The sequence below is a fragment of the Otolemur garnettii genome, unplaced genomic scaffold (assembly GCF_000181295.1).
Source record: "Otolemur garnettii isolate 467f Iridium unplaced genomic scaffold, OtoGar3 scaffold00212, whole genome shotgun sequence".
Lineage (NCBI taxonomy): Eukaryota > Metazoa > Chordata > Mammalia > Primates > Galagidae > Otolemur > Otolemur garnettii.
Genome location: NW_003852607.1, coordinates 246,135 through 256,932, shown reverse-complemented (window position 1 = coordinate 256,932; position 10,798 = coordinate 246,135).

Below are 10,798 nucleotides of genomic sequence, written 5' to 3'. Positions count from 1 at the left end.
TCAGCCCAGGATCCTGTATCCAGCTAAACTGAGTTTCATTTATGATGGAGAAATTAAATACTTTAATGACATCCATGAGTTGAAGAAATTTTCCATAAGCAAACCAGCTCTCCAGGATATTCTCAGACCTATTCTCCATAATGACCAGTGCAATCCTCCACCACAAAAGTAAACTAACTCAGAAAGTATTGATCAAACTCCAACTTCTACAGTGGTGAAAGGCTTAAAAACGTCCACTGGACTTTTGAACAACTCAATACCTAAAATTTTATCAGGCTTATCAATAATTTCAATCAATGTGAATGGCTTAAATTGTCCTCTAAAGAGGCACAGATTAGCTGATTGGATACAGAAACTCAGACCAGACATCTGTTGTATACAAGAATCTCACCTTACCTTAAAAGACAAATATAGACTCATGGTGAAGGGATGGTCATCTATATTCCAGGCTAATGGAAAGCAGAATAAAGCATGTGTTGCAATTTTATTTGCAGATACAATAGGCTTTAAACCAACAAAAGCAACAAAGATAAAGATGGTCACTTTATATTTGTTAAGGGCAACACTCAATATGATGAGACCTCAATTATCAACATCTATGCCCCCAACCAGAATGCACCTCAATTTATAAAAGAGACTCTGTCATGAGCAACTTGATCTCCCCCAGCTCCATCACAGTCAGAGATTTTAACACTCCTTTGGCAGTGTTGGATAGATCCTCCAATAAGAAGCTTAGCAAAGAAATCTTAGATTTAATTTTAACTATTCAACTTCTGGACTTATCAGACATCTATAGAACATTTCATCCTAACAAAACTGAATACACATTTCTCTCATCAGTCCATGGAACATACTCCAAAATTGATCACATCTTAGGCCATAAATCTAAGCTCAGCAAATTTAAAGGAATTGAAATTATCCCATGCATCTTCTCAGACCATCATGGAATAAAAGTTGAACTCAGCAACAACAGGAAATTGAAGACTTGTACAAAAACATGGAAGCTAAATAACCTTATGTTGAATGATAGATGGGTCAGAGATGAGATCAAGAAGGAAATTACTAAATTTTTAGAACAATATAATAATGAAAATCCGAGTTATCAGAACTTCTGAGATACCACAAAGGCAGTCCTAGGAGGGAAATTTATAGCACTGCAAGCCTTCCTCAAGAGAACGGAAAGAGAGGAAGTTAACAACTTAATGGGACATCTCAAGCAGCTGGAAAAGGAAGAACATTCCAATCCCAAATCCAGCAGAAGAAAAGAAATAACCAAAATTAGAGCAGAATTAAATGAGATTAAAAAACAAAAGGATTATAGAACAGTAAGTAAAGCAAACAGACAGCCCTCAGAATGGGAGAAGATATTTGCAGGTTATTTTTTTGGCAAAGGTCTGATAACTAGAATCCACAGAGAACTCAAACTAATCAAGAAGAAAAGAACAAATAACCCCATTTCTATGTGGGCAAGAGACTTGAACAGATGATTCTCTGAAGAATACAGGTGCATGGCCTACTAATACATGAAAAAATATTCATCATCTTGAATCTTCAGAGAAATGCAATTAAAATCACTTTGAGATATCATCTAACTCTAGTAAGATTAGTCCACATCACAAAATCCCCAAACTATGGATATTGGCATGAATATGAAGAGATGGGAAAACTTCTACACTGCTGGTAGGAATGCAAGGTAATACATCCTTTTTGGAAAGAAGCTTGGAGAATACTTGAGGAACTAAAAGTAAACCTGCCATTTGATCTTGCAATTCCTCTATTAGATATCTACCCACATGATCAAAAATCACTTTACAACAAAGACATTTGCAGCCATAAAAAGATGGAGACTTTACATCTTTTATGTTTACCTGGATGGAGCTGGAACATACTCTTCTTAGTAAAGTATCTGAAGAATGGAAAAAAAAGTACCCAATGTATTCAATACTATTATGAAACCAATATACAATCACCTACACATTTATACAAATGATAAAATACAACTATAGTCCATAAAGAAGGAAGTAAGAAGAGGGAGAGAGGAGAGGAGGGGGAGGCTAGGTGGAGTGAGACTATTTAGTGGGACCTCACCTAATGTGCATGATGCAAGGATACATGTCAAAACTATTAAGAGTAGAGTATAAATGTCTTAACACATAAGTGATGAAGGTTATATTAACTAGTTTGATGTAAGCATTCCAAATTGTATATAAAATCAGCACACTGTACCTCATAATTTCAGTAATGTACACAGTTATGATTTAATAAAAAGAAAAAAGAAAACCCCACTTTATAGATGAGGAAATTAAGGTTTTGAAATTATGTGGCCAGACTTACCAGATCTCATGTTAAATCTTTCTGTGTCCTACTTTTTCAATAAAAGAAAAAAAAAAAGAAGTTCCTGCTCCCAATGGGAGGTGGAGCCAATGTAGACTCCACCCCTCCTGACCCCTCCCACTCAAGTCCTACTCTAAACACCTGCTCTGTGTCCTCCCTGCTCCTGATTCCCCATTAAGGGAAAATGGCTCCTGGGGTCCTATTCAGGAAGAGTGCAGACCAGGATCCTCCCCCCATCAGCTCTGGTCCCTTCTTCCTGCTAGGACATGGAATACTTCCCTCTCCTCAGACTCCCACAGAGTCATGGCTACTTCATCCTCAGAGCCCCAAAGCCACTTGGATCCCACTCTAAATGTCCACCCTGCTCCCTGCTTCTCCAGGGAATAGGCCCTTCCCTACAACATTTGGAATAGAATTAAGATGACTGTAGGAGATTGTGGATGGAGTAATGGTGTTTCCATTTTATGTGGACTCAAAACTTGGTATTGAGGGACTGGGCCACCTGGAAGTTCTGATTCTGAGGTGGAGACATCAGCAGGTGGGTGGATGGGGGCCTCTGTCTAGCTTCAATCTTGTCATTTTCTTCTGAAGTTCATCCACATCTTGTCTCACTCTCTCTGACCTTCCCCCCTAACTAAGACTTCAGGGGAGGGTACCCAGGAATAGGAGGTCCACACTACTTCCTCTTTTCATAGCTAAATCCTCCCATGGGGCCCCCCTTCAACCTTTCATTTCTGCTGTCCCAGAGCTCAACTGGGGCAGGACACTGAGCTGACCCTTTGAGCTTGAGCGGGCAGAGCCAAGGGTCTTCATCTGAGACCATGAGCTCCAGGGGGTCACTGGGCAGTGACAAAAGGCAGGGGGAGGGGACTATGTGAGCCACAGCACCTGTAGGTCTCCCTGTGGGCTGAGGTCACAGGACTCAGAGAATTCAGCTTGTAACTGTAACTGTTACTGCTTGTAACTGGGTTTTGATTGAGATGTAGGGGGAGATAGGCTGCCCACTCCTTAATCAGAAGTAAAGTGTCCATCTGGCTCCATGACTGACATAGCAGGGTCACATTTTCTCCTGAGGGCACCCTAGAACCCAGTTGTACCAATATGGAGTGTCTGTTGGGGAGCTGTCCTAGAGAGAGGAAGGAGGGTGGGAGTGGCCCTGACTTTATTCTCAGCTGACACCTTCCCAGGGCTCCTCTCTGATGATCCTCTGCTGGGGTTCCACCCCAGGGGCAGGGTCTGTTTAGACCTATAGATCTCACTGTGGTCAACTGAAGAAATGTAAAGTTAGAAATGATGAGAAAGAAAGAGATAAGATGCACACAAGAAAGTTTTCAAAGGTGGGAGCACAAAGGACCACTGCCCATTTGTGGGGTTCTGACAGTGGTCCTGAGTGTCAGTTCCACTCAGCTTTTATTTGCTCATTAGCCCAGAGGGTAAGTTGAGGAAGGGAACAAAGGCATCAGCAGTTTCTCTGAGTAAGCATATCAGCTTCTATTGTTTCTATAATCACTAACTTTAAAAGTCTGAGCAGTCTTGAGAAATCCCAAACCTGAGCCTTATATGGGGGCAGCCTCCTGTCTGTGGTCACACACACAGATTCCTAGGGGTGGGGGTGGTAATGCCCACTAGTTCACTGTGGAGTAAAATGCCACTGGTGTCAATCTCCTCTGAAGAATTGGTGGGAAAGAGCAATTTTCCTCTCATCAACCACCACAGAGGATCTTCCTTTGTGATAAGGGATTTAAGTCCTCCTATACATATTTCAGGGCTCAAGTTGCCCCCCTTGATCTCTGCCTCAGTCAAATACAATCTCCACGATGGGTATTTGCTTTGACTGTTAACTGGGCAGGAGGTGGCCTAGTTAATGTTTCTTGCTAGGCCTTGCACACACCTTCCTCTGTGGCCATTATTCCTTCAGAGTACTTACAGACCCTGCAGGGGTGTTAGTAAGCTGTATCTCTACAGGCCAGGCGTCTAGGAAAAACAGGAAACTTACTCAGATAAAAAATTTAGCAGTGGCAGGTTTAAAGGTAAACTAGGTGACTTTCCTTTATTCCACCTCACTTAGCTTACTTTTTCTCCCCCTTTTTCTAGGGGTGATTTCCCATACCAAGAATGGGGTCTTCAGTCCCCATTCTGCCTGCATCCTCAGTGTCCCTGTCTCTGAGTTTCTGAATCTTCCCCTCTCCACACATCCTTGTGTCTCCCTGTCCCTCTCCCTCCCTGAGATCCCCACCCATCCTCCCAGCCATCACCCCCAGTTCCTCCTCCCTGTCAAGACCTATGCAGGATATTGGTCCCGGCCCGAACCCCCAGGCTCCTCACCTGAGATCAAGATGTCCAGAGAGTCACTGGAGGCTGACCCTCAGTGGAGTTGCTGTATCCATCATAGCATCTGTACTGGCCTTCGTGGGAGCTCCTCACGGGGCCCAGGGGGAAGTCAGTCTCAGAGAGCCCAGCCTGAGGCTGCCAGCCAGAGAGCTGGGTGAGGACCTGTCCCTCATCCTGAGACAGAGTGAATCTGTCTTAGCCAACATCAGAGTGACACTGGAGGGTCATGCTCTGTCCAGGGGCCAGGATAGGGCTGTGCAGGGTGAGGACAGAGGGCTTTTTAGACACACTAGGGGAAGGACAGGCAGCGAACTTTAGGAGCTATTTCCTGCCAACTACTCAGTGTCCTGTGCTGACTCTGCAGGTTTCAGAGTGTCCTGTCTCTTACTCTCTGGCTCCCAGAGCCTCCCTCACCCCACCCTCCAAACTTGGGTTCCCTGGAAGCAAGGCTCACAGTGACATTTTTGGGATCTCAGATAATGAACATGGTAAACCTCCTCACCTGAGACCAGGAGCTCCAGGGATAATGGGGATCAGACCACACCTGGGAGCTATTCCTGTGATAGTCATAGCATTTGAATGTCTACCTGTGGCTAGGGGTCACAGGGCCCATAGGGAAAAGGGTCTGGGACTGCAGATAGAAGGGAAGCTGTGAGTCCAGTGTCCAGGAGAGCTTTTTATCTCCTTCCCTTAAGAGAGTGAACTTGTCAAATCTCAGCCATGATTCCAGCCATGAGTTATACTAGAGGGTCACATTCCCTCATGAGGGCTTGGCAGGGCTCAGAGGGTGGGTTTTCTGTAGAATCCTAGGTAGAAGGAGGCAGCCATGTGAAATGGGGCTCACACCTCCCACATCACCCACAGGGCTGGTCTGTGAGAGGGAGACACCCCTGAGAGCAGACCCCCTTTCTTGAGGAAAGAGCCTTGGGCTAGGACTCCTAAGTGTCCTCTCACCTGTCACCATCAGCTACAGGAGGTCATTGGGATCTGACCAGCCAGCAGCATTGTAATATTGACATTGATGTTGCCCTGTGTAGTGCTCTGTCATAAATGGAATGTTGAACTTGGCCTTGTTCCCAAGCCCCAGTTGTTTTTGTTTGCCCAGAAGCTTTGCTTTAGGTACAGTTCCTAAAGTTGCTTTAGGTAATGTTCCTAGGTATACAGGGTCCTCTGACATCAGATGGTCACTTGGCTACCCCAGGTTATCTAGAGTCTGGTTCAGCCCAAAAGGTAGGTTTGGAGAGGATCCCTGGAAAGAAATCAGAGTTTGGGTCCCAAGATACCCCCACCCCTCAGATCCCCCTCTCACCCCAGTACCCTCCAGATGTTCCCCTAAGTCAGCCCAGAGCTACTGTTTCCCATCCCCAGCTGTCCAGGGATCTCCCCTTGTCTACAGTCAGGAGGAGGGAGCTGCATCAATTGGGGACAGACTCACTTGCCTGTACATGGGTCCTGGGGACCCAGAATCAGCTCTGGAAGAGAGATCCCTGTGAGAGATTTGTCACCTGAAGGCTGAGCATGTCTCCACCTTCCCAGAATTCTCCAGAGCCCTTGGGGTCTCCTGATAGAACAGGGCCTGGCTGTGGGGTGAGTTCCTCTCAGACCAGGGTCTCACCTGCCCCTCCTCGTGTCTCAATGAGGCAGAGCAGGGCTGTGTGGGTGGGGTCATGGTGCACAGATGGAGGAGACCACAATGCCTTCAGGACAGACAGATTCAGAGGTTCAGTTCTTCCTGTCATGGGTTGTCCCATCAGCAGCCCCATAGAAAGGGGAACTTTCTAAGAGCCTGGTTCTGGTTTTCCAGCCCAGGTCTTAAGGGTCTTAGACCAGGTACCTGGAGACATTTCAGACAGAAATGATCCTTGGCCACTGTTTTCCTAGTCTTAACTCCTTCATACACAAATATCAACTCATTTATGGAGTTTTGCCATGTTCCTGGCCATGGAAATACATCCCTGACCAAATAAAGAGAAACCCTGAGTTTCAGAGCTCACATTATCATAAAGGAGATACCCCTTGAACATCCCCTTTTCTAGCTATTTGAAAAATACAATGCATTATTGTGAACGATAGTCACCCTACTGTGCTTTATAACACTGGGATTTATTCCTCCTGCCTTGCTGTAATTTTATACCCAGCACCAACCTTTTCCTGTCCTCCCATCACCCTCTTCCCTTCCTCAACTCTCATAACCATAACTCTGCCCTTGACTTCTACGATATAAACCTTTTAGATTTCACATGTGAGGGGGAGGTCATGTGGTTTTTATCTTCCTGTGGGTAGCTTATCTCATTTGCATAATGTCCTCCAGACTCATTCATGTTGCCATGAATGACAATATTTCATTCTTTTTATGACTGAATAGCATTTGACTGTGTATACTGCTTTCATTTACTTAGGTGGATTCCATATAAAGGCTGTCATGAATAATTCTGCATTAAACACAAAAAGGCAGTAGTTATCTCTTCAACATACTAATTTCCTATCCTTTGGGTATATATACTCAGTAATGGGATCACTGGATTGTATGATACTTCTATTTTTACCTATAGAGGAAACTATGTTGTTTTATGCAAAGGCCATACTGGCTTACATTCCCACCAACAGTGCATGAGAGTTCTTCTTTCTCCACTTTTCTTTTTGTCTTTTCAGTAACAGTCATTCTAACTGCAGTGAGGTGATATTTCATTGTTTTTTTTTTTTTTTAAATTTCATTGTTGTTTTGATTTGTACTTCTGTGGTAATTAGTGATGTTGAGAATTTCTTTATAAACTTTTTGGCCACTTGCATGTTTTCACTTGAGAAATTTTTATTCTGATCCTTTGCCAATTGTTTACATTGGTGCTTAAGGGAGGGTTGCTATTGAGTTATTTGAGTTCTTTTTATATTCTGGATATGAATCTCTTACAGTGAAAAGTTCGTGAATATTTTCTCTGCTTGTGTATGTTGTCTTTTCACTCTGTTTGTTTCCTTTGCTGTACAGATGCTTCTTAGTTTAATATACTCCCATGTGTCTGTTTTTGCTTTTGTTGCTGTGTTTTTGAGGTTCTCTCCATAAAATCTTCTCCTTGACTTGTACCAAGAAAAGTTTCTGCTAGGTTTTCTTCAAGTGGTTTTATAGTTTTGAATCTCACACTTACTCCTTTAACCCATTTCAAGTTGACTTTTTGTATATAGTGACAAATAGGGGTCTAGTTTTATTAATCAGCGTATGGATGTCTACTTACCCTCCCCACCCCCACCATTTGTTGAAGAAATTGTCCTCCCCAATGTATGTTCTTCAAACCTTTGTAAAAAAAAAAATAAGTGGGATATACATTTTGGGGTTTATTTCTTGGTCCTTAATTTTTCTGAAGTCATTTATAAGTTCTTATATTTTTGTGGATTCTTGAGTTTTTGTAATTATGAGCAGTTCTTGGATTATGGATATCCTCAGTTACTGCCTTCAGTACTCACAAATGAGCTCCCAAGATTCCTCATGAGGATAATTTATAATTATATAACTAAATTAATAATTCAGGAACTAGTTTCTTCCTTGCATGTAAGCAAGCCTGTATGGCACAAGGAGCTCACCGGCACAGCATCTTTATGCTGGTGGCTAGTATCCTTGTTTATACATTTGCTTGACCACTGTATTACTTTCATCTTAAGAGAGAATACAACATTCTCTATGACAAATCCAAGAGTTCTTCCATTTTATATTTCTCTCTGCCTAGGTGTGGAGAAAAAAAAATATTGCCCTATCAAGATGGCAATATTCCATCTCCATCTTGAGCTTCCCTGCCTCCTGCTAAATGATGGATTTAACTCTGGATGTTATCAACATGCCTACACTTATATCTAAACTAGACACTGTTCCTATTTCCCCTATCAGCACCCAGCCACAGGAGAGGGGCTTTTGTGAATGCTGTCCACAGCAATGACCTAGAGGTCACCAGGCTACTCTGGTTTCAGCACCATGGCCAGAGCCAGAGAGGCAGCCCCTATTTTTCCCATCATTTACTGGTCTAGTTGATAGGTTTGCAGAAGCTAAGCTCCCATTTTAGGACTCTTAAATAGAGTCTCCCTGAAGAAGTCTAATGAACATTATTATTTATTTCATATGGTTAGGATAAATTGGAAAAAGGAAAAAGGATGTCGGTAATTAATTCAAACTCTTCTCACAATACATGGATTCTGAATAGGAATAGAATTCAGAAGCTCAGGATGTTTGCCTCAAACAATAAACACACAAGACAAACACCGGCATGGCCCATGGTGTCTCTAGAGTTGATTCTCCCCCATTTGTCTTAGGAACTATCTTCTCAGGTCAAGTTCAAAATACTAGCTTTTTGTGTATTGGCCAAAAGAAAACAGGCTTGGAATCACACCAGACTGCTTTCAAAACCTGGATCTGGACCAGGTGCAGTGGCTCACACCTGTAATCATAGCACTCTGTAAGGCTGAGTCGGGTGGATCACCTGAGCTCAGGAGTTCAAGATCAGCCTGAGGAAGAATGAGACTCCATCCCTACTAAAAATAGAAAAAAGGCTCAGCATCCATAGCTCAGTGGTTAAGGTGCTGGCCACATACACCAGGGCTGGTAGGTTTGAATCCAACCTGGGCCTGCTAAACAAAGGACAACAACAAAAATAGCTGGGTGTTGTGGAGGGTGCCTATTGTCCTAGCTACTAGGGAGGCTGAGGGAAGAGAATCGCTTGAGCCCAAAAGTCTGAGGTTGCTGTAAGCTATGACACCAGAGCTCTCTACAGAGACAAAGTGAGACTCTGTCTCAAAAAAAAAAAAAAAGGTAAAAATAAAAATAGAAAAAACTAACCGGCATTGTGGTGGGCACCTATAGTCACAGCTATTTGGGAGGCTGAGGCAAGAGAATCTCTTCAACCCAGGAGTTTGGGGTTGCTGTGAGTTATAACAACACAGCATTCTAGCCTGGGGCAACAGAGTAAGACTCTGTCTTAAACAAACAAACAAGAAAACCTGGATCTGCCTCTTACTATCTCTTATCTCTAAGGAAATCACTGCACCTCTCTCAGGCTCACTTGCCTTTTCTAGAAAATGGAGATCATGATGATGTCTGCTTCATAAGGGTGTTTGGAGAATTGATAATTTCCAAATACAGAGATGACTATATTCTTTCTCTCATAGAAAGCAAGAGATTTAGCTAAAAGAGAAAGCTTTGCAATAAGGCGATCTAGTATTTTATTATAGTTCTGCTTCTATTAAGTATTTGACTTAGGGAGAGTTATTCACACCACCCTGTCTTGTCATCTTTGAAGCGATGATGCTATTATGTACTTCACAGGATTATGATGAGGGACTGCATTGTTAATACATGTGATGCATAAAATGAAATTATAACATGTTTCAGGGTTTATTACGTAATGCAGGATAATATTACTATTATTATTATCACTGTGTGTGCAGACAGTGTTAAATGTTTTTCAGTAATAATAGGATTACGTTTGAAAACCCTTAGACATATGACATATTCTTTTGTTTACTTTTCAAAGTTCTAGCCTCCTGATTTCAGGGTTAGGGAATCTATATCAGCATTGAAGAATACATGCATTTGTTTATTCATATAGTTATTCAAAAAACATCTTCTGGGACTCCGGTGTGTGACATCCTATACAACAAACTGCTTGATGTAGAAAGTTGGACTCAAGTTCACTATTCTTGACAAATTTTGACACAGAAAATTACAGCATAATGGTAGAACTATATTGAATGGTATAACTACAAGAAGCTTAGGTGCTATTGAAACACAAACAAGGCACCAATTTTTCCCTAAGGAGTGAGGGAAAGATTCTTTTTTGAAAAAAATTCAGAACATTACAGGTGTAAAATTGTTCGGGTTACATAATTTTCTTTTCAGCATTTTAAGTCAAAGTTATAAATGTGCCCTTTTCCCCAAAAGTGTGCATTATACCAGTTAGGTGTAAGTTCACCCAATCCCTCCTCCACCCTCCCACTTACTTGATTTCCACAGAGTTTTACTTCGGTATGTGCACGTGAGTGTTGATTAACTAGTTCTAATTTAGTATTGAGTACATGGGGTGTTTGATTTTCCATTCTTGTAACACTTCACTTAGAAGAATGGTCTCTGGTTCTATCCAGATTGTTACAAAAAATA